The sequence below is a fragment of the Puma concolor genome, chromosome E4, assembly GCF_028749965.1.
Source record: "Puma concolor isolate L17-30 chromosome E4, mPumCon1.1.hap2, whole genome shotgun sequence".
Taxonomy (NCBI): domain Eukaryota; kingdom Metazoa; phylum Chordata; class Mammalia; order Carnivora; family Felidae; genus Puma; species Puma concolor.
In genome coordinates, this window is record NC_141683.1 from 14,296,986 (window position 1) to 14,316,747 (window position 19,762).

Here is a 19,762-nt window from a genome sequence, read left to right on the forward strand (position 1 = left end):
GTTTGTAATTAAATAGTAGCAAACCAAAAGCAATGAAAAACAGCCATTTGGACCTAAAGTATCCCCTACTCCAGGAGATGAGCACAGTAATCATTCTGCGAATGAGCGGAACACGGGAGGCAGGTCAGAAAGAGTCAAAGCAGGATTGCGGAATTTGGAGTTCCAGTGTGAGTTTCCAGACAGCTTCTGAACCACGCTTGGTTTTGCTGGCCTTCATTATTTCTATTTTTCTGAGCCATAGTGACACTCGAGCGATTGCAAAGAATTACCTGTGGCTTGTACAGTTCTGAAAGTTTTTAATTACATTTACATTCTCGTTTGTCATTTCTTCCTGTTCTCCTGTACCCCTCATCTTCCTTTACATTTCCTCCTCTCCTTCCTCTATAAACTCTGAAGTGGAGAACAAGTAAGTAGAAACTCAACAGAACTTGTAGATTAGGGGGAACACTGTTGATAATTTTCTCTCTCTCCTAACCCCCCCGGCATGACAATACCATTTCCCTGTTGTGTTTGAAAAAATGAATTATTTATTTATTTAAAAAATTTTTTATGTTTATTTATTTTTAAGAGCCAGAGAGACAGAGCATGAGCAGGGGAGGGGCAGAAACAGAGGGAGACAGAATCCGAAGCAGGCTCCAAGCTCCAAGCTCCAAGCTGTCAGCACAGTGCCCGATGCAGGGCTTGAACTCACCGAGCATGAGATCATGACCTGAGCTGAAGTCAGATGCCTAACCGACTGAGTCAACCAGGTGCCCTAGAAAAAATGAGTTATTTGTAATAACTTTTATATAATTTCTTTATTTATGCAATTGCATATGTATTTATTACTTTTTTTAAAAGGAATAGTTTTCTTTTAAAAAAATTTTTTTAATGTTTGTTTATTTCTGATAGCCACAGAGAACACAAGGTGGGGAGCAGAAGAGAGAGGAGACCCAGAATCCGATGCAGGCTCCGGGCTCTGAGATGTCAGCACAGAGCTTGACATGGGGCTTAAACCCACAGACCATGAGATCATGACCTGAGCTGAAGTCAGTCGCCCAACTGACTGAGACACTCAGGCGCCCCATGTACTTATTAGTTTTAACTCTTCATTTGGAACACTTTTTAGATTTAGACAACAGTCACCAAGATAGTGCAGAAAGTTCCTGCATCACACAGCTTTCTCTAATGTAACGTCTTTACATGATTGCACATCACTTGCCAAAACGAAGGAATTAACACTGATATAACACCACTAAGGTACAGACCATTTGGATTTCACCAGTTTTTCCACTAATGTCCTTTTTGTATGCGAAGATCCAACTCAAGAAACCACACTGCATTAACGTGTCGTGTCTCTGTTGTCTCCTGTCATCTGTGATAGTTTTTTAGTCTTTTTTTCTTTCTCACACCCTTGACACGTCAGGAGGCTCAGAAGATTTACACGGTGCCCTTCGATGTTACTTCATGATGGGCTTACAAGTTTTTTGGGGAAAAAATTACAGAGCAGTAAAGTACACATCGTCTCCAGGAGTACATGACATTAGTTATAATTTATCACAAGTGATGCTAATAGTGGGTATTTGGTTACGGTTGTATCTGCCAGGTTCCAGTTACTATTTTTTTCTTTCCATATTCTGTTCTCTAGAAGTGAGTCACTGGGCTGCCTGGGTGACTCAGTAGGTTAAGAATCTGACTCTTGGTTTCAGCTCAGATCAACATCTCACAGCTTCGTGGGTTCGAGTCCTGCATTGGGCTCCATGCTGACAGTGCAGATCCTGCTAGGGACTCTCTCTCCCCCTCTCTCTCTCTGCCCCTTCGCCACTCATGCTATCTCTGTCTCTCTCAAAATGAATAAGTAAATTTAAAAAAAAGGGAAGCGGGCACCTGGGTGGCTCAGTTGGTTAAGTGTCAGACTTTGGCTCAGGTCGTGGTCTTACGGCTTGTGAATTCCAGCCCCGTGTCAGGCTCTGTGCTGAAAGCTCAGAGCCTGGAGCCCACTTCGGATTCTCTGTCTCCCTCTCTCTCTGTCCCTACCCTGCTCATGCTGTCTCTCTCTCCTTCAAAATAAATAAACATTAAAAAAATAATAATTAAAAAAAAAAAAGAAAGTGAGTCACTAAGTCCAGCCAACACAGGTGTGGGGAGTTAAGCTTTGTTTCCTGGAGCAGCAATATCAACCTATATTATTCCAGATTCTTCTATAACAAAGATCGGTTTGTTCTTTCCCATTTACATATTTATATCAGCATACACTCATATATATGTATTATTCTTTGGGTTACAGTCCAATACTATCATTATTACTTTGTTCCTCCAATCATACTAGCTTTGGCACCTTAGGGATTGTTTCAGGTTGGTTCCTATATTCTTTTCGGCATAGTCTCCCCCTTGCCCCTTTTCTTCCCAGCACTCCCTTACTTGTGTCAGTACAACACTACAATTCTACAAGATGCTCTAGAACTATCCTGTGTTTCTTCGGCTAAAGCCTAGAATCAGCTATTTCTCCAAGGATACCTGGTTCCTATTGTTTGAAAATGATGTTTAAAAATAAGATCTGGATACTGGGAGTGCTCATGGCTCACAAAGTTTCGCTGCTTCTAGGCTGTTTCAGGAGACAGGGCTAGAACGATCCATGTATAAACACACCTCTCTATTTCTGTATTTATCTATTTGCATATATGTTAATGTAAATCATACTTGTATTTCCAACTCCAAGCCAGTGAACAGGCATAATTCTAACCTTGGTCCACTTATGCCTGCTTATTTGTAACTCGTTTCTCTGACATAAAGAAAGCTGGCTCCCATGATCTCCGATTTGTTTGCTTATTTCTTCAGCTCGAGTATACATGTAGATTCATTCCAGAATTGAAAATGCATACCCCTATGAGAAAAAAAAAATTACCAACCAGAGTACCTTGTTTATTCATAGTTTTCTTTTCTTTAGCCTTACAATGTCCAGTTAAACACTATTTTTCTAAAGTGAATTATATTGACACCTTTTCCCCCCAACCCTTTTATTATACACTTATAATAAAATTAGGTACAATCTTCATCCCATCTTAGGATCTCCAACATTTTGGTTTATTTTTTTTTCTAACTTGCTCATTGTTACATACAGTTCCGTGGGTTTTAACAAATTCATAAGACTCATGTATCCACCAACACAGTATAAAAGACTAAATAAGAGTTCCATCACTCTAATATTCCCCTGTGTGGCTGCTTTATATATAATCTCTCTTCTTCCCCTACTCTCCAACAACCAACCACTGATCTGTTCCCATCCCTACAATTTTCCCTTTTTCATAATGTCATAAAAATATAAATAATTACACACTTTGTAGCATTTGGGTTTTGCCTTCTTTCATTCTTTTTTTTTCCTGTCTTCTTTTACTTAGCAAAATATATCTAAGATTCTTCCATGTTGTTACATGGATCAGTCAACTCATCTTTTTTATTGCTGAGTAGTATTCCAGTATACGGACACGCCATCCATTCACTTGTTGAAAGATATCTTGGTTATTTTCAGATTTTGGTGACTATAACTGAAACTACAGTAAGCATTCACGTACAAGTTTTTGTGTAAACATGTTTTCCACTCACTTGACAAAATATACTTACTCAGAAATAAATTCAGTTCACTTGGGAATGGGTCATTGGGTCATATGTTAAGTATATGTTCATATAAGAAACTGCCCAACAGACCTCCAGCCTGACTGTACCATTTTGCATTCCCAGTAGTAATGGACCAGAGTTCCTGTTGATCGCCACTCTTGTCAGCATTTGGTATTGTCACTTTTCACGGTTCTAAAACTTCTAAGAGGTACACAGTAGTATCTCATTGTGGTTTTAATTTGCATTTATCTAACGGCAAATGAGGTTAAGCATCTTTTCATTTGTTAGGTTTATTATTTTCACTTGCCATCATTGTATCTTCTTTGGGGCAGTGTCTGTTCCCGTATATTTTTTGGCCAATTTTTAAATTGTATTGTTTTCTTACAAATTAATAAGTATTTCCCTACTAAGATGGCTTCTTTTTATGTAAGTTACACAAGATCTTAGTCAAAAGACTGAGAAGCAATTCTTTTTGTGTAAATTAAAAACAAAACTTTTGCATATCTCTTTTGCCAGTGGGGAAGTATTCCAGTCAATTTTCACTGTATATGGTAGTTGTGTTCCATAACATCATCACGAACACTGAATGAGCGAATGCTGAAGCACTGTTCCTAGGGGAAATATACATATACATGCATACCGCACCTAACTTATAACCTTAAATCCTAAAAACAACTCATTCTGATAGATTCTATTTTATTTTTCAAAAGAGGAAAGCAAGTCTTAAAGTGTTAAGTGATTTGATGGAGGTGCTCCACTGATAAGTACCAGAGATGCAATTCAACGGCCCCCCTTGGGCCACCTGGCCCCAGAGCCAGACCTCCTTGCACTGAACCACCCCCTTCAGTCAGCTCTGTCCACCTGTCAACTCTGCATGGGAGCTGAACCGAGCAAGAGCTTCACCTCGCTCTACCTCGGCTGGCAAGGGGAGTGTTGAGCAACCCCCATTTTCCCCCACTCCGAGCATGTCCACAAATAAGAGTGAGAGGACCCAGAGTATTGATTTGGGGGTTGCAAATAAATTTTAGCAGGTAGGTGAATTCACAAATATAGACTCCATGAATAATGAGGATGGATGTACTTGGCAAGTTTCTGGAAACCAACCCAGACAAAGGGTGCTATAAAATAGTTTGACTTAGAGCCTTATCTTGAATAAGGCATCTACATAGGGGCAAGAGTGTTAAAACTGTAGATCTTGCCCATTCTTGTCCATCTTCTTTGCCTCAGGGGATTCCAACTATCTTGCATTAAAAAACATTTTCTAAATAATGAAAACTATAGTTCGCTCTGTTGTACACAATTGAGGAACTAATACAAATATGCTAACGTGCTGTATATCTAACAGGCATCTGGCCCAATGAGTTAAAATTCAGATCTCTGAAGGGCAAAGACACTCAAAGCATCACCCTCTACCTGCCTCTATAGTCACAGACTCACGTTTAAAGGAATTGCTACAGCAGTGGTCCAGCTGTCAGATGCTACCCCCCTGGCTTTTGGAGCCAGTATGCCCCAGATCTTTTCTTTTTCCTAGAGCAGAGCTACGTCTATTAGTAGTGGAGTGACTGGGGATGATTCGAATGCACAGAAGCTGATTGATGGAGCATGGTGCATCCCTTAATTAAGCAGAAGCTACTAATAAAAATGAACTTACTGGATGATTTGTGGGGTCCTGGCCACACAGCCATATGTGCCTCACAGCAGTAGGAAACAGGAGTGGCACCTAGCTAGCACCAGCTTATAATGGAGATCATATTTTGTTGTAAAAGAGGGGAAATCTTTGTGGCCCCTTTCGGCTTGGCAGGATGAAAATTGAGAGGAAACTGACATAACGAGTTGTTTGCATTTTTGATTATCCTCTGGCTTAGCTGCTCTGGTGTTTGGCCCTTACTTCTGACCTCCGTCACTGGGGAGCCTGGGACTGGCCTAGGAGAGGTTCTGCTTGGTCTCCCCAAGGCCCTCGAGTGGACTGCATGGAGGGACGAAGAGTGGCGGCGAGAATGGGCATCGGGAAAGGGTGATCTGGTGAGTCTGCACCCAAGTTGCTGCCTTTTGAAAGTTTTCAACTAATATATTCCATGGAAAGAGCGTTTTGTTTGTCCTGAGACAATTATTATTCCAGAGAAACTCGTCAGTGTGGTCAGATTACATTAGCCTTCTCTTCTTCGAGGATCTCCTCCAACCTCACTTCCTCTATGACACCATCGAAATGAAGTGCCTGCCCGACACTTGCTCCTTTGGCTAACACCCTTGCCGACGCTAACACACACTGCTAATGTCTGATGTGCTCCCCTCCATTCCTGGCTGTTCTTACTTTCTCTGTTGTCACATTCGCGGGCCAGATAAGCTCAGTGCCATTCTTGAATCAGTCATCTCTACAGGGGGGCCTTAGATGGTAGGCTCTCGTCATCCAAATTCTCAGGCAGATCTTTCCTGTCCACACTATGTCAAAGTCCAGCCTTTCCCCTGTACCTCTTACTCTTTAGCACCCTCTCACACACTGTACGTTTTACTCATTCTTTACGGTCTCTCTCCCACCAACATGTAAGCTCTGTGAGATCAGAAATCTGGGTTTACCGTCATCTGTACTATATCCCCAGCTGGTAGAACAGTGCCCGGCATAAGAGACACTCAATAAATACTTCTTGAATGTAATAAATAAATGATCTTTCCTAGAACAACTTTTCAAAGACAGAGTATATATCTATTTAGTTCACACTCTACAAACTATTGTACTAAATGGTTCTTTAATAAATGTCTCCAATGATAAACACGAGGATTTGACTTTCCTTTGTATCAGTTGCTCAACATTTAGAGCAAGAGACCTTCTGGTACTGCTCATGTCAGGAAGAACAGACTTTTTTGTTTGTTTTTTCCTATCCAGATCCTTTCTTCACGGTGAAATCTTCCGCAAAGTCCTCTACAGACTCTCAGGTAACAAGGTACCTAGACATCAAAGCCCATCATTTTTTTTCCCCAACCTTAAGATCAGGGTACCATCTGGCTGCTCAAAACGGTTGATGTCTGGAAGAAGTTATGAGCCCAAGTTTATGTCAACATTGCTGCATTTTGTCAAATGCTTGTTCTGCATTTAAGATGCATTTATCCATATGATCACATAGTTTTTATCTTTCATTTTGTTCATGTGGTATAGCATATTGATCGATTTGCACATGGGAATGATCCTTGCATCCTGGGAGTAAATCCTACTTGATCATGGTGTATGTATGATTCTTTTAATATATTGTTGAATTTGGCTTACTTATCTTTTTTTGAGGATTTTTGAAGCTATGTTTATCAGAGATATTGACTTATAATTTCCTCTCTCCCTTTCTCTTTCTTTTTTCCTTCCCTCTTTCCTTCTCCTTCTTCTCCTTCTCCTTCTCCTTTATCTGGTGGTGTCCTTGTCTGGTTTTAGTATTAAGGTAATCCTGGTCTTGTAAAGTAAGCTTGGTAGTGTTCCCTCTTCTCCAATTTTTTGGAAGAGTTTGAGGACAGGTATTAAGTCTTCTTTGAATGTTTGGTAGAAATCATCAGTGGAGCCATCTGGTCCTGGATTTTTGTTTCTTTGGGAGTTTTTTGATTACTAATTAAATCCTTCTCTTCAAATTTTTGTTTAGTTTTTAAAAGAGCTAGCTCTTAATCTTTTTAGAAAAAATGTTTATTTATTTTCTAGATAAAGACAGAGCATGAGGGGGAGGGGCAGAGAGAGAGAGAGAGAGAGAGGGAAACACAGAATGTGAAGTAGGCTCCAGGCTCTGAGCTGTCAGCACAGAGCCCAACGTGGGGCTTGAACCCACCAACTGCGAGATCATGACCTGAGCTGAAGTCGAATGCTTAACCGACTGAGCAACCCAGGTGCCCTAAAAGAACTAGCTCTTAGTTTCAACCCTCTTTCTTATTTCCAACTGATTGCATTGTTAGTTTCTGGAAGGCAGAGACTATGATAGACTAACCTATTGTTAGTATGATGAATAAGTATGACTCTTCTCACAACAATTGGGGACCTTCCCTTAAAAACAAAGTTGACATTAAAATAAGTCACTGTAATTTGAAAATAGGGAACTTTTAGGGATGAAACAGACTCTAATCTCCAGTAGAAACCGGAAAAGTGGAGTCCTGAACCCTGCAGAGGCCCAGAGAAATCTGTCTCTGCAGAGACCAACTGAGCTCAGATTCCAGAAACTCTCCAAGTGTGCTGTCCTTGATGTGGTTTCTCAAGTATACTCACCATCTACTCACCTGCATGGCAGGGGTATTTCTCAGTATAGCTTTTAAGAAACTGGCTTTTTGCAACAATTCTATCATGTACGAGTCTGGGCAACATTAGTTCTCTTTTCTGAGGCAAATTAACCCCTAGATAAGCAAAACATTGAGAGTCCCAAATTCCTAGCAGGCAAGACATAGTGCATAGTGAAAAGATCATGGTCCTTGGAGTCAGATAGACCTGGGTCTGAGGTCTGGCTCCACCACTAATTAGGTATGGCACCTTGAAAAAATTGTTTACCTTTATCTGCAAAAAATGATTATGAAAATTGAAAGCAAAATGGTATGCAAAGCCGATGGGATTATAGATAATAAAGGGCAGTTCCCTTATCTCAACAAATCTAGGAAACAAATAAGTCTTTTCTGTAAAGGGCCAGAGAGTAAATAGTTTAGGCTTTGTGGAAGATACAGTCTCCATCACAAGTACTCATCTCTGCCATTGTCCTGCAAAAGCAGCTATAGACAATACATAACTGTAAAAGCTTGACTCATAAAACTTCATGTGCAAAAATAGGCAGCTGGCCAGATTTGCAAGCAATGCTTCTCAAATGTGAATGGACCTGAGCCACCCAGGGACCTTGTGAAAATGCAGATTCTGTCCTGTAGGTGTACACCAGGGCCTGATTTTGCATCTCCAAAAGCCTTCCAGATACAATACGGATGCACAGAGTTAAGGGCAACCTGGGAAACTTTTCTGATCGTCAAACCACTGTATTTATTTCATTCAACTACTTAGGAGGGGTGCTCTCTTAGTCCTTTGGGCTGCCAAGACAAAAATACCATAAGCTGGGCGGTTGAAACAACGAATGTTTCTTTCTCTTTGTTCTGGAGGCCGGATAGTGGAAGATCAAGGCACTGGCAAATTCAGTGTCTGGCGAAGGCCCTCTTCCTGGTTCACAGGCAGCTGTCTCCTTGCAGTGTTCTCACATGTCTGAAGGAAGGAAGGGGCGCTCTGAGATCCCTTTTATAAAGGTATCAATCCCCCAAAAGTCCCACCTCCAAATACCACCACATTGGGGAATTCGTGTCAACATATGAATTGGGGGGGGGGGACACAAACATTCAGTCTGTAGCAGTTGTCGACGTCTCAAAATCTTCAACTAGCTCATATTGAGATACGTTTACCGTTTCTTACTCCATGTACCTTTGATGATCTGCACTGATTTGATTGTGTCCTGAACTTTAGTTTTAGTGAGTTTAATGCTACTTTTACTTAGACTAAGGGCAATTCTTCCCTGGTTAGATTCTGTGTCATTTTCTTTCATTTGTGTAATAAATGAGCTCTTAACTTAATGGGATTGTTCTAGAATTACATGAGCTGGCCATCGCATCTCACTTTCCATGGTGATGTTTAATGATACACTGTCCTAGTCTACTCCAGGAGTAATGATCTCCTATGATGGCCTCCTATACCATTTGTAAAGATGCCACTCTAGAAAACCAATGAAGGAAGTACCCATTGGCTGGAAGCAGATGGCACGTAGTAGATGTTAATCAGCCAATGCTGAGTCAAATTTAGCTGCTCCACTATGTACTCACTGCCTTGCTCTTTGAGTAGAAAATCTTTCTCTAAAGGCATGGCAGTCATGGCTTTCAAATTCAGTTTGGCTCCCTGTGAGCAGAAGCCTACTGCTTCAGAAAGCTAGAATATCAGCTCAAAACATAACTATGTCCTAGCATTTCCCATCCCAAATAGCCTCAGTACAGCACTCCAAAATTAATCCACCTTCAACTTGAAACTTAACTGAAATGTGCCATAAATAAGTTCTGTCTACTAAAACATTCTAGTCTGCTTTCACAGCCTAATCTGCTGAGTTTATTTTGGTTGTGTGATGTTTTGGTTCTGTAATTCTCCTAAACTCAGAAATTTAGGAGTATTACCACAAAAAAAGAGCATCTTTGTGAGTTCAGATCCAAACTAAAACTATCCAGAAAAATAAAGGAACACGCTTTCTGTTTTTTTTTCTTTTTCCTAGGCAAGGAGACTCCATAAAACTTGATAACTATTTTAGTTTTTCATGTTCTCTGTTAGCAAATTGTCCTTAAATTGAACTTAAATTCTTCTTGCTGCACAATAAGCCCATCTCCCTTGACAAAAAAAATTTAAACAGCTGCTAAACGCTACTTATCCAACAGCAATTAGCCTGAACTAATCTTCAAAGTCTCTAGAGAGGCACTTCTTTTCCAGAGATTTGGGTGGGGGTTCTAGGCAGGGTGGAAAGGCCAGAAGGGAGAGAGGCTTGAAGAACACCACTTGTCTTTACAAGCTGAACGCAAAGATAAAGAGATCTATTGCTTAGTTGTAAGAAATACACAAAAATTGCCATTGTTTTGTATGCTCGTGCTTTTTATACTGTCTGTTGAATTAGAGTGGTCTTTAAAGCTTACTCTACTTCCGTGTTGCTTAACTAGAAATTTAAATTAGTGTGGCATTTTAGAGCTAGGAATTATCTTTGCTCATCTCGCCTTCACCTTAGTTTATAGGTGAAGATAATTAGGCACAAACAGAGATCAAATGATGAACAGCAAAGGATTAACTCAGCTTTTGTCCACACTCTGCACATCTCAAGGAAAGTTTGGGGCCTCGCCAAACTCCTGAGAAGTAACCTGTAAGTCCTCGGAATATCTTCCCTGATGCTGTCCTTGTGTATCTGGGGACTTTGAGTCATGAGAGAATCTATGCTAACAGTGTGATTTATGATAGGGCATTTGGCCCATGTGTTATCACGTTGACCACTGAAGGGGCTGGAGACTAACTTCAGCCACAAAAGCGGTCAGCCATGTCCGTGAGATTTACCCCCTGAAAAGACCTTGGACACCAAGACATACGTGAGCTTTCCTGGTTGAGAATACTCCATGAGTGTTGTCACATATTGTTTCTGGGGAAAAGAGGTGCTGAGTGCCCTGGGAGGCAATATCAGGAAGATTGCCCCTGCTGTCTCCTGGACCCTGACCTATGCTCCCTTACTGTGGCTAACTTTAATCTGCATCTTTTTGCTGTAATAATGGCAACCACGAGTATAACAGATTTGCTGAATTCTGTCCTTCTTGTAAATCACTGAACCCAAGCGTGGTCCTGGGGATCCCTGAACACAAGTGACTTTCCTAAGTTCACAGTTATTTAGTGGCAGAATTAGAACCAACTCTTCTCACTCATTTTTACAATCGCACAGAGCTAACTAGTTACTCATTAATGCATTTGTCCCTGAAGGCAACCATGAAATAAATAAAGGGAGTCTACCGTGACCAGGAGCTTGGAAAGCAACGGCAGCCATAAAGAGCTTTCCTGTTTAAGGAGTTTCTGAGTCTACTGTGATCTTCATATTCTCACATGACTTTGATCCTGAAATACCAGTTTTAATGAATAATTTGCAAGTCTCTTCTTTGGTTTGCCGTTGTGACTCTCTTAAAAAATCTGTCATAGTTTCCTCCGTATTGTAACAGTTGTACTGGCTGATTTTAAGTGCTGTACAGATGGGAAAACCTGTCATGCATGTCCACAACCACCTTTCTCCCCACAACTATTCAAGGAAAACTGTATGCTCAATATCCATTTGTATAATAAATTAAACTATGTGTGAATGAGTAACTGATGAATGGATGAATGTTTGGTGGCATAGGAAAGTGCCATCAAGTTCAAGTTATAATCAAATGTCCTCCAAAGTCTCTGTGGACTAAACACAGGGGATAAACTATTAAATGAATGAAATAAAGGTCTCCAGGGATTTAACAAGGAAGATAACAAACACCTGCGTGTGCAAAACATTTTCATTAATGAAATATATTTTCACACATTGTATTTTCCAGAATACAATAAATGTGATCGTTTTTAAAAACCATGATTTGTATCTTCCAAAGTAAAAATATCTGAAAAGTCCTCAGCTCCACTGAAACTCTGCATAAAACTATCTCAGTCCATAGTCACCCTTGTAGGCAAAGAAAGTTAAAGACAGCAGAGCCTCATTTCTAAGGCTCACGATCCCTCCAGCAAATCAATCAGGACAAGAACAATATCATACTGTCTGTCCTACTTTGTGTAGCACCAGAAGGGCTGGCTATATTTAGCGAGGAGAAGAAAGCTCAGAATGGTAAAGACACAGGCTCACTCAGGGACAATTTCAACGAAGGCATGGAGGAGAAGTAGATCTGTGTTAGGAGACAGGAATGTGAAGAGTTGGGTGGGTTTACCGGCATGTTATAAATACAACAGTGTTATCTATTGACCATAAAAAAATGTAAACATTCTCAAATGATCAGAGCTGATGGTAGAGACAGAAATTCCCAAGCAGTCTAGTACAAGTATCAGGGAGAATTCCTTCACGGATAAAAAACATTACGCCAGGGAGCCTGGGTGGCTCAGTCGGTTGAGCGTCTGACTTCCGCTCAGGTTATGATCTTGCGGTTCCTGGGTTCCAGCCCTGCGTCGGGTTTTCAGCTGTCAGTGTAGAGCCTGCTTCTGATCCTCTCCACACCCCCCCCCCCCCACCTCTCTTTGCCTCTCACCTGCTCTCTCTCTCAAAAATAAACATTTAAAAACAAGTAAACAAACAAAACCCCGCTATGCCGAGTACAGGGGTTACATTGAAGGATGTTATCGATTCATTGCCCCTCAGCTCCAATCCCACCTTCATTGCCTGATCTGGGACTATGGATCTGGGTCCTTCAAACATTTTCCCTTTGTCTGCGGACATGATGGCAGGAGCTGTCGGTAGAGGGCACTAGAGAGACATCAGGATGAACCTTCCTTCCTTCCTATTTCTAGAGGCTCCACTGGCAGGCTTCTGCAGGCAGCTGTGCAGCTTCTCCTGCACGAGGCTCCAGGCTTCCTCCAAACATGCGACTCCTTCAGGGCCTGGCTCCCATAGCGTAGGCTGCGTCTCCAGCATCTGGTCATCACAGGACGGGCAGTTTCTCCTGCAGGAGGGCAGCTTCTCGGGGGCCCATCTTCTGCAGGGCGGGCCGCTTTTCGAGGGCCCAGCTTCTGCAAGGCAAGCTTCTCGGGGGCACGACTCTTGCAGCACACCGCGGCCGGCAGTGGCACCCTCGGCCAGCCGCTTCCCCCAGGGGCACCCCCTGGGCAGCTGTGCAGCAGGGTGGCTCCAGAGAGACGCCTCCCGCGAAGAGCTTTTCCCAGAACCAGGAAGCGTAGATTCATAGCAAATTCTGCCGGTGCAGCACCACAACCATCTCTCTGCCGCTCGGTGAGCTAGTCATGCCCTCCGCCAGGCCTGGCGCACAGAAGCTCTTCCTCGGATGCTCTATATCAGCACCAGAGCTGGTGGCTGCTCTTTCTCTCTGCTACTCCTAGGTTCTTTAGAGTTCTGTACACTTCTTACTAGACAATCCCTTGGCACTCCGACCTTATGTTAGAATTACTAATTCTTTATATTAAACTTCTCCTGTTCAAATTACTGTGTGGTTTTGTACCTTGATTGGACCCTGGCTGATATGAGCTGGGTATTCTGGTTTCTATGAGTCATTACGGAGTAATTTATATCAGTGGGATTAGGGCTTGTATAATTGCTTCTTTCTTTCCTGTAAAACAAAGCAGCATGTAACCTGTAATTTATTTTCCCTTTCCAAACCTACTGTTAAAAATGCTACTCTCAATAATAGGTCCGGTTTATTGACGTATTACTACAGAGCTCTATTCAGAGAGCTCCTTCAGATTCATGGCTTTCACTAAACATAACAGCAAGGCCAGAATGACTTCACTGTACAAGCCTCTTTGGAGAGCATCATATCAGAGAGCATATAGAGCTCAGAGAAAGTGATCTCATTTCCTTCCCCCCTTTCTCCTTTTAATCATTCTCATCTCACTAGAACTTTCCATTGTCCTTTTCCATCTTCTGTCTCTGTGGGGATACTGTCCTGGGCTTTTCTGGGCAAATACAGGATAAAATAAAGGTGTCTAAATTCGACCTCTCCAAGGCTAAATATGACAGAGAGATCTGACATCTGAAAAATTGTCATATTTCCTTGACATCAGTAATAAAGATATGGAGAAGCAGGAGTAATATGGTCGCATCTCCCAAAGCATCCCACTCATGGGTTTATAAGACCTCATGCCTTAGACACTTGCAGAACAGGTTGAAATGTACTTACAGCCCAAAAAGGGAGAAATAGATGACCTCTTCTAGGCCTCAGGTTAATTTGAAATCTTAAATGGGTTTATATATTAATACTTTACAAACTGTTATGTGAATAGCTTGTTCGATCATATATTCTTTTAACTATCTAAAGCTCTTTTCAGTGATTTATGAGGAGAAATAGTGTCAGCTTTTGGACATATTCCATAATTTACTACTCTAAATAAAGCATTCCTTTCACGTGGTTATGTTATAATCATGCTATTTAAGAAATTATAGATTATTACATATTTAAACATTTAAAATCCCATAAATAAGTTGAAATTTAGGTATACTGCATATAAAGGAGTGAGAATGAATTTGAAGTCAATTTCTTTACTGTTGGAGAGTTCAGTGGAATAGCTCGTCTCCTCTCTCTCAATAATCTGGATCGATGCCAGCTTAGGCTGAGGGTATTGCTGGTATACAACCATGATTTGGTTGCATCTGTAATAATCCGTACAAGACTCAGCATACCTCAAGGGAAACACAGGGTATTAGCCTCCTATTGCTGTGTAACAAATGACCACAAATCTATGGGCTTAAAACAACACCTACTTATTAACTTGAGGTTCTGTAGGTAGAAGTCTGGTCCAGCATTTCTGGGTTCTCTTAGGGAATCACAAGGCTGAAATCAGGTGTTGCCTGGGCTTTTTCTTCCTGAGTCTCTGGGGAAGAATCTGCTTCCCAGCTCATTCTTATTGTTGGCAGGACTTAGTTCCTTGCAGTTGTAGGACTGGAGCCCCACTGGCCTCGCTGGCTCTAACTCTTGGGTCTTTCTCAGTTCCTAGAGGCCACCCACATTCCTTGCCACATGATTGCCTCCATCTTCAAGCCAGTGACAGTGCATCAAATTCTTCTCATGCCCCAAATCTGATTTAGCTCTTTCTCAGCCAGAGAAAGCTGTTTCAAAAGGCTCATGTGATTAGGTCAGGCCGACCAGCAGAATGTCCATACTGTACCATATAGCATTACTAAAACTGCCCAGTTCACACTCCTGGGAGTTATGTAAGGTGTGGACGCCAGGGGAGTAGTAAGTTTGGGTGGCTATCCTAAAATTCTGCCTGTCACACACATCTCAGACAGGAAAGAATTAGACAAAGTTAATGATTTAGAGTTGCCTCCTGCACGAACTGAAGTTCAAAAAAAAATGGTGGAGAGATACAATTGAATTAAAAATAATTAAGGGCCTGGATGTAGTAGGTTAGGATTGTTAACAAAATGCTGACTAATAATATCAGAGGGCACATCCTGGAACAGAAAAGAAGAAACATCAGTATAGAATACATTTATACAAGGGCAAAAAAAATCGAAAATTCATGAAAGCAAAAGGTGGTAGACCTTGGAAACAAGAGGTCCAATTAAAGTAAATCAAATATTTGAGTTCCTACTATATCTCAGAATAGGAATCAACAAAAGACAAAGTAACAATAAGAGTTAACATTCACTGAGTACTTGATATGTGCTAGAGCACACAGTCATGGACACTATTCTGAGCGATTTACATGGATTTCTTCATCCAACATTCAAAGCATACTTAGGGACTATTATCATCTTTATTTTGTATTTGTGGAAAGTGAAGTAGAGAGAGATTAACTTGCCCAACATCACCTTCTAAGTGTCAGAGTCTAGACTGAACCCAGGGGATTAGGCTCTAGTACCTAGGATATTCTGATGTTTCCTCTGAGGAAGGGAATGAGGGAAGCAGAGAGGGAGGAGAAAGTTGAATAAGAGAGGTAAGGGCAAGAGAAAAGCCTGTTTCCTTCATTCATAGCAAGAGTGCTAGTGATGTGATGACCAGGTGTCCTCTCCTCCTGATAATTCCTAGATGGGCACCACAAGTTTTGCCTCTGTGCCTCAATGTTCTAACTAACCTATGACTGATCTTCCTTCAGATACATCAATAGCTAAACTTAATTATAGGGCAGACTTCCTGGGCTAGAAATCACCCACCTCTTCTGTATTCATTTACTCATTCATTTATTTATTCAACAAATATTTACGAGTGCCTACTATGTGTCAGGTATTGTTTGAGGTGCTGAGATTCAATTAGTGACAATATAGACAAATCCCAGTTCTTAGAAAGCACACATTCCAGGGGAGAGAAAAGGGGAGGGAAGGAAGACATTCAGTGAACAAAATGCATATCAGGTAGCAACAAGGGCTATGAAGAAAATAAAGCAGGGCTGAAATAATAGTGACTAGAGATGTTATGTTACGTTAGTGATGTTATGTTAGTGATCAGGGAAGCTCTCTCTGATAAAACAGTATTTAAAGTGTGACTCGAGTGACCAAGATGGAGCTAGCCTGTAGCTTTAGATATTTCTATTCTGCTCTGTGTTGGTCTTACAGTTTTATGTATAGGGACAATGTATGTCCTTTCTAATTCATATAAGGGAAATACTTTACTAAACTAGGCAGGTTCTTATAATACTAGGCACATTATTAGTGGGGTTTTTTTTTAACGAGTTTTGGATGATGGAATATCAGTGAAGTTGAGGGAAGTGAAGAATTTGAGTGGTATCCCAACTCTCTCTCCCCCCGCCAAAAATACTCCTGAGACCTATATGTTATATGTTATTTTTGTTGGATTTATCTGTAGCCAGTTTTAGATGTCTGAGGATAAAGGCAAGTCATGGGCAGGCAATGGTTTTTTGGCCAGCCACTGTAAAATATATTCTTGTTTCAATTTTATTATTCAAAGAGTATGGGATATAAATATGTTGCTTATTTTCGGAATGAACTCACTGCTTCAGTTCTTCCACATTGTTGCCTTCAATTAGATTTTCTAATCAATCATCTCTGGGTATTGTTCCATGTCCAGAAGTCCATATTAATAAAACGTCTGCTTACTTATAAGAATTTGGTGAAAAGTTTAATTCCAGGATGTTAATCCATCTGGCCTTGCCAACTGCCGAACTACAGAAGGATAAGTTAGTGGTAAAGGGAACACCATCTGTTTCTGAGAATTTAGTTGATCTCTGCATGATGAGCAGGAAGTCAATTGCAAGACTGAAGAGCCAAAATGGAGAAGAGAAAAGTGAGGAGTTTATTGGGCCTTTGTTTCATTCATGAACATAATTTTAATAAGATGGATCAACATTAAAACCAATGAGCACAAGGTTTACATTATTCAGCTAGTTACTTGGAAGAAATCACCTCCACACACTGGTCTTTTTTCCTCCCTCTTTGGTAGTGATCAATTGTTAAAAGGAACTATAGTTTTCTGCCTCCATATTTCTCCAAATGAAATAACCTGTTTATCTATTAGTGTTGAATCAATCAGGCAACTTACAATGCAACTTGAGTCAAATGTCTACGCTAGGTTAGCTCAGTTGACCATGGTAGTGTATCAATGACCCTCAAATCCTAAACTTTACTTATATATAGTCAAGTGAGGGTTACACGGGAACAGACTTCATTCGGTAACCAGAAATTCATCTTTATTAAGTAGCTGAAAGATGCCACGAAGAGATAGAGATGATGAAATCCATCACATTCATTCAATAAAAGCAGTTCTAAGTTCACGTCCTGGTGATGGTGACCTGGTCGAATTGTGACCATGAAGAGCAAGCAGCACATTACAATAGTCAGTGAGAATGGTTTGGGTTTTGCATAAAACGGACCAATGGAAAGAATCAGTGATAAGGAAAATCAGTTCCAATGAACGTTTTCTCTCTAACCATTCGATATCATCTTTGTAGGCAGCATTAGAAGCTCGGGACCATTGCCTCTCTGAGCTCTCTTTCCCACAGGCTTCTGTGACAGTTAAAACAATTTCTACTATTACCCCACTTCTTTTTCCTTTTCATTCTCTTCTCCTATACTTTCTGTTCACTTTTAACCACGTTAGTGAACTAATAGCCTGTCATTGATTCAGAAATAACCTATATCCTGATTGATGCCTCGATTTATATTTTCAGTTCTGACTTCTCTGAGAACCACAACCTCATCATTTCACATGCTTACGACATTTTCACTTAAATATCATACAGTCACTTCAAAGTAAATATATCTCAGACTGAATCATCCTCCCTCCTAAACCAGGCCCTTTTCTAAGATTTACACGGTATCAACATTCTCCAAGTCAACAGGATTCTTCATCGAGGCTCTTACCTATGTCACCACCATCCAAGCATCTCCCTGGAGTTCATTTTAAAGATATTTTCACCAAAGGATACAGTTAAGTAATAGTTTTTCCATTTAAAAAAGAAATTAACGTTTATTTATTTTTGAGACAAAGACAGAGCATGAGTGGGGGAGGGGCAGAGAGAAAGAGACACAGAATCCAAAGCAGGCTCCAGGCTCTGAGCTGTCAGCACAGAGCCCAACGCGGGGCTTAAACCCATGAACCATGAGATCGTGACCTGAGCCGAAGTTGGACGCTCCACCGACTGAGCCACCCAGGCACCCCAGTTTTTCCATTTTTTTGAGCAAAGGCATTTGGGTAAACACTGAACTCCAGCCACAAGCAGAGATATTTGATACATATTTAGTCTGTGCCACCAGTATATATAGGATATGTAGGTCAAGTGGGGAGGTACTAAGTGTTCTGTTACTGTTTGAAGGCAATTTGACTGTTAAAGAAGTAATAAAACCGAATGAATATAATACTTAGATAGTCACTATATTTGTACACCTAACTTCTTCCAAAAAACCTGAACCTAGGGAAAGAGCCACAGAATTGTATTAATGATTATTCATCCACAAATTTCAGTGGTTTCCTGGTGCTGACAGATGGAGAAATATGTACTCTGGGTGGCCTCTCTGAAGTTTGGCAGTAGATATGCATGATCTCATGCAACAAAGATAGAACATTCTCCAGTTCTCTCGGCAGAAGATGATGAATGGCATAAAAGGAGATTAAGTTTCTGAGCAATATTTTCCTCTAAAAATCTTCTATAAGTATTTTATAAGGTATTAAATAGCACTCCTAAATGGAACCTGCCATGGACTTAAGGTATACATTGCTATCAAACAAGGATATCCTAGATTCTAGGTGTCTGACACAGCTTTGAAATTTATGAACTTGAATAACAATGGACAAAAGGTAATTAATCATTTCTTAAACTAAGCCAAACCAAAGTTCTGACATAATGTTTACAGATATCACTCAGTCATTCACTTTTATTGCCTTGGTCTTTTAATAATTTAGCCCTGAGAATCTTGCCAAATATGGGTATTTTGACCCCAATGATCTGCTCAGAACCAGTTTGTTTTAATGGAGGCTGCATTATCAAGGGCACCGTTGACATCCTATATAATTCCTTAATTCAATTTGAAGTAGAGGAAATACTGACATCAACCTTGGACCAGTACCCAAACTACAGCATGTTCAAATTATTAAAGAGCTTTAATCCATCTCCAATTTCCATCTTCACTGAACTTTATCATATTGAAACCAAAATACCAAGGATAGTAAATTGGTTTCAACTTGCATTCCAATTCAAATGGAATAGTGGCTGCCTGGAGAGCTACAAGGAAAAGGATCTTGGGCTCAGGTCAGTGGAAATGAGGGCTGTGAATAGCATCATCTACCATGGAGAGGTTGTAGTAGAAACAACTAGGGGACAAAGTTCTGGAACTTAAGGGTCTATAACACAGAGAAAAGGAATCTCAGGTGAGATGTAGGATTTTCCTCAAATGCTTGAAGGACAGCTATATGAAAAACAGGATCAACTTTTTCTAATGGACCAAATTAGTACCAGTCAGTGAAATCACAAACTCCACGTAACAAAGAATTTTTAAATAATTAGAAAAGTCCAAAATGGAACCTG

At 40.7% G+C, this 19,762-nt stretch overlaps 1 protein-coding gene across 1 annotated transcript in view; it reads right to left on the reverse strand.

Moving 5' to 3' along the window:
* Positions 1-534: 534 nt before the first annotated feature.
* The window catches only part of SPATA17 (spermatogenesis associated 17), a 228,127-nt gene continuing 208,899 nt past the window's right edge, over positions 535-19,762 (reverse strand). The window contains exon 12 of the mRNA XM_086693317.1: positions 535-754. The gene's annotated coding sequence lies outside the window, so the exon portion shown is untranslated. The remainder of the gene's footprint in view (positions 755-19,762) is intronic.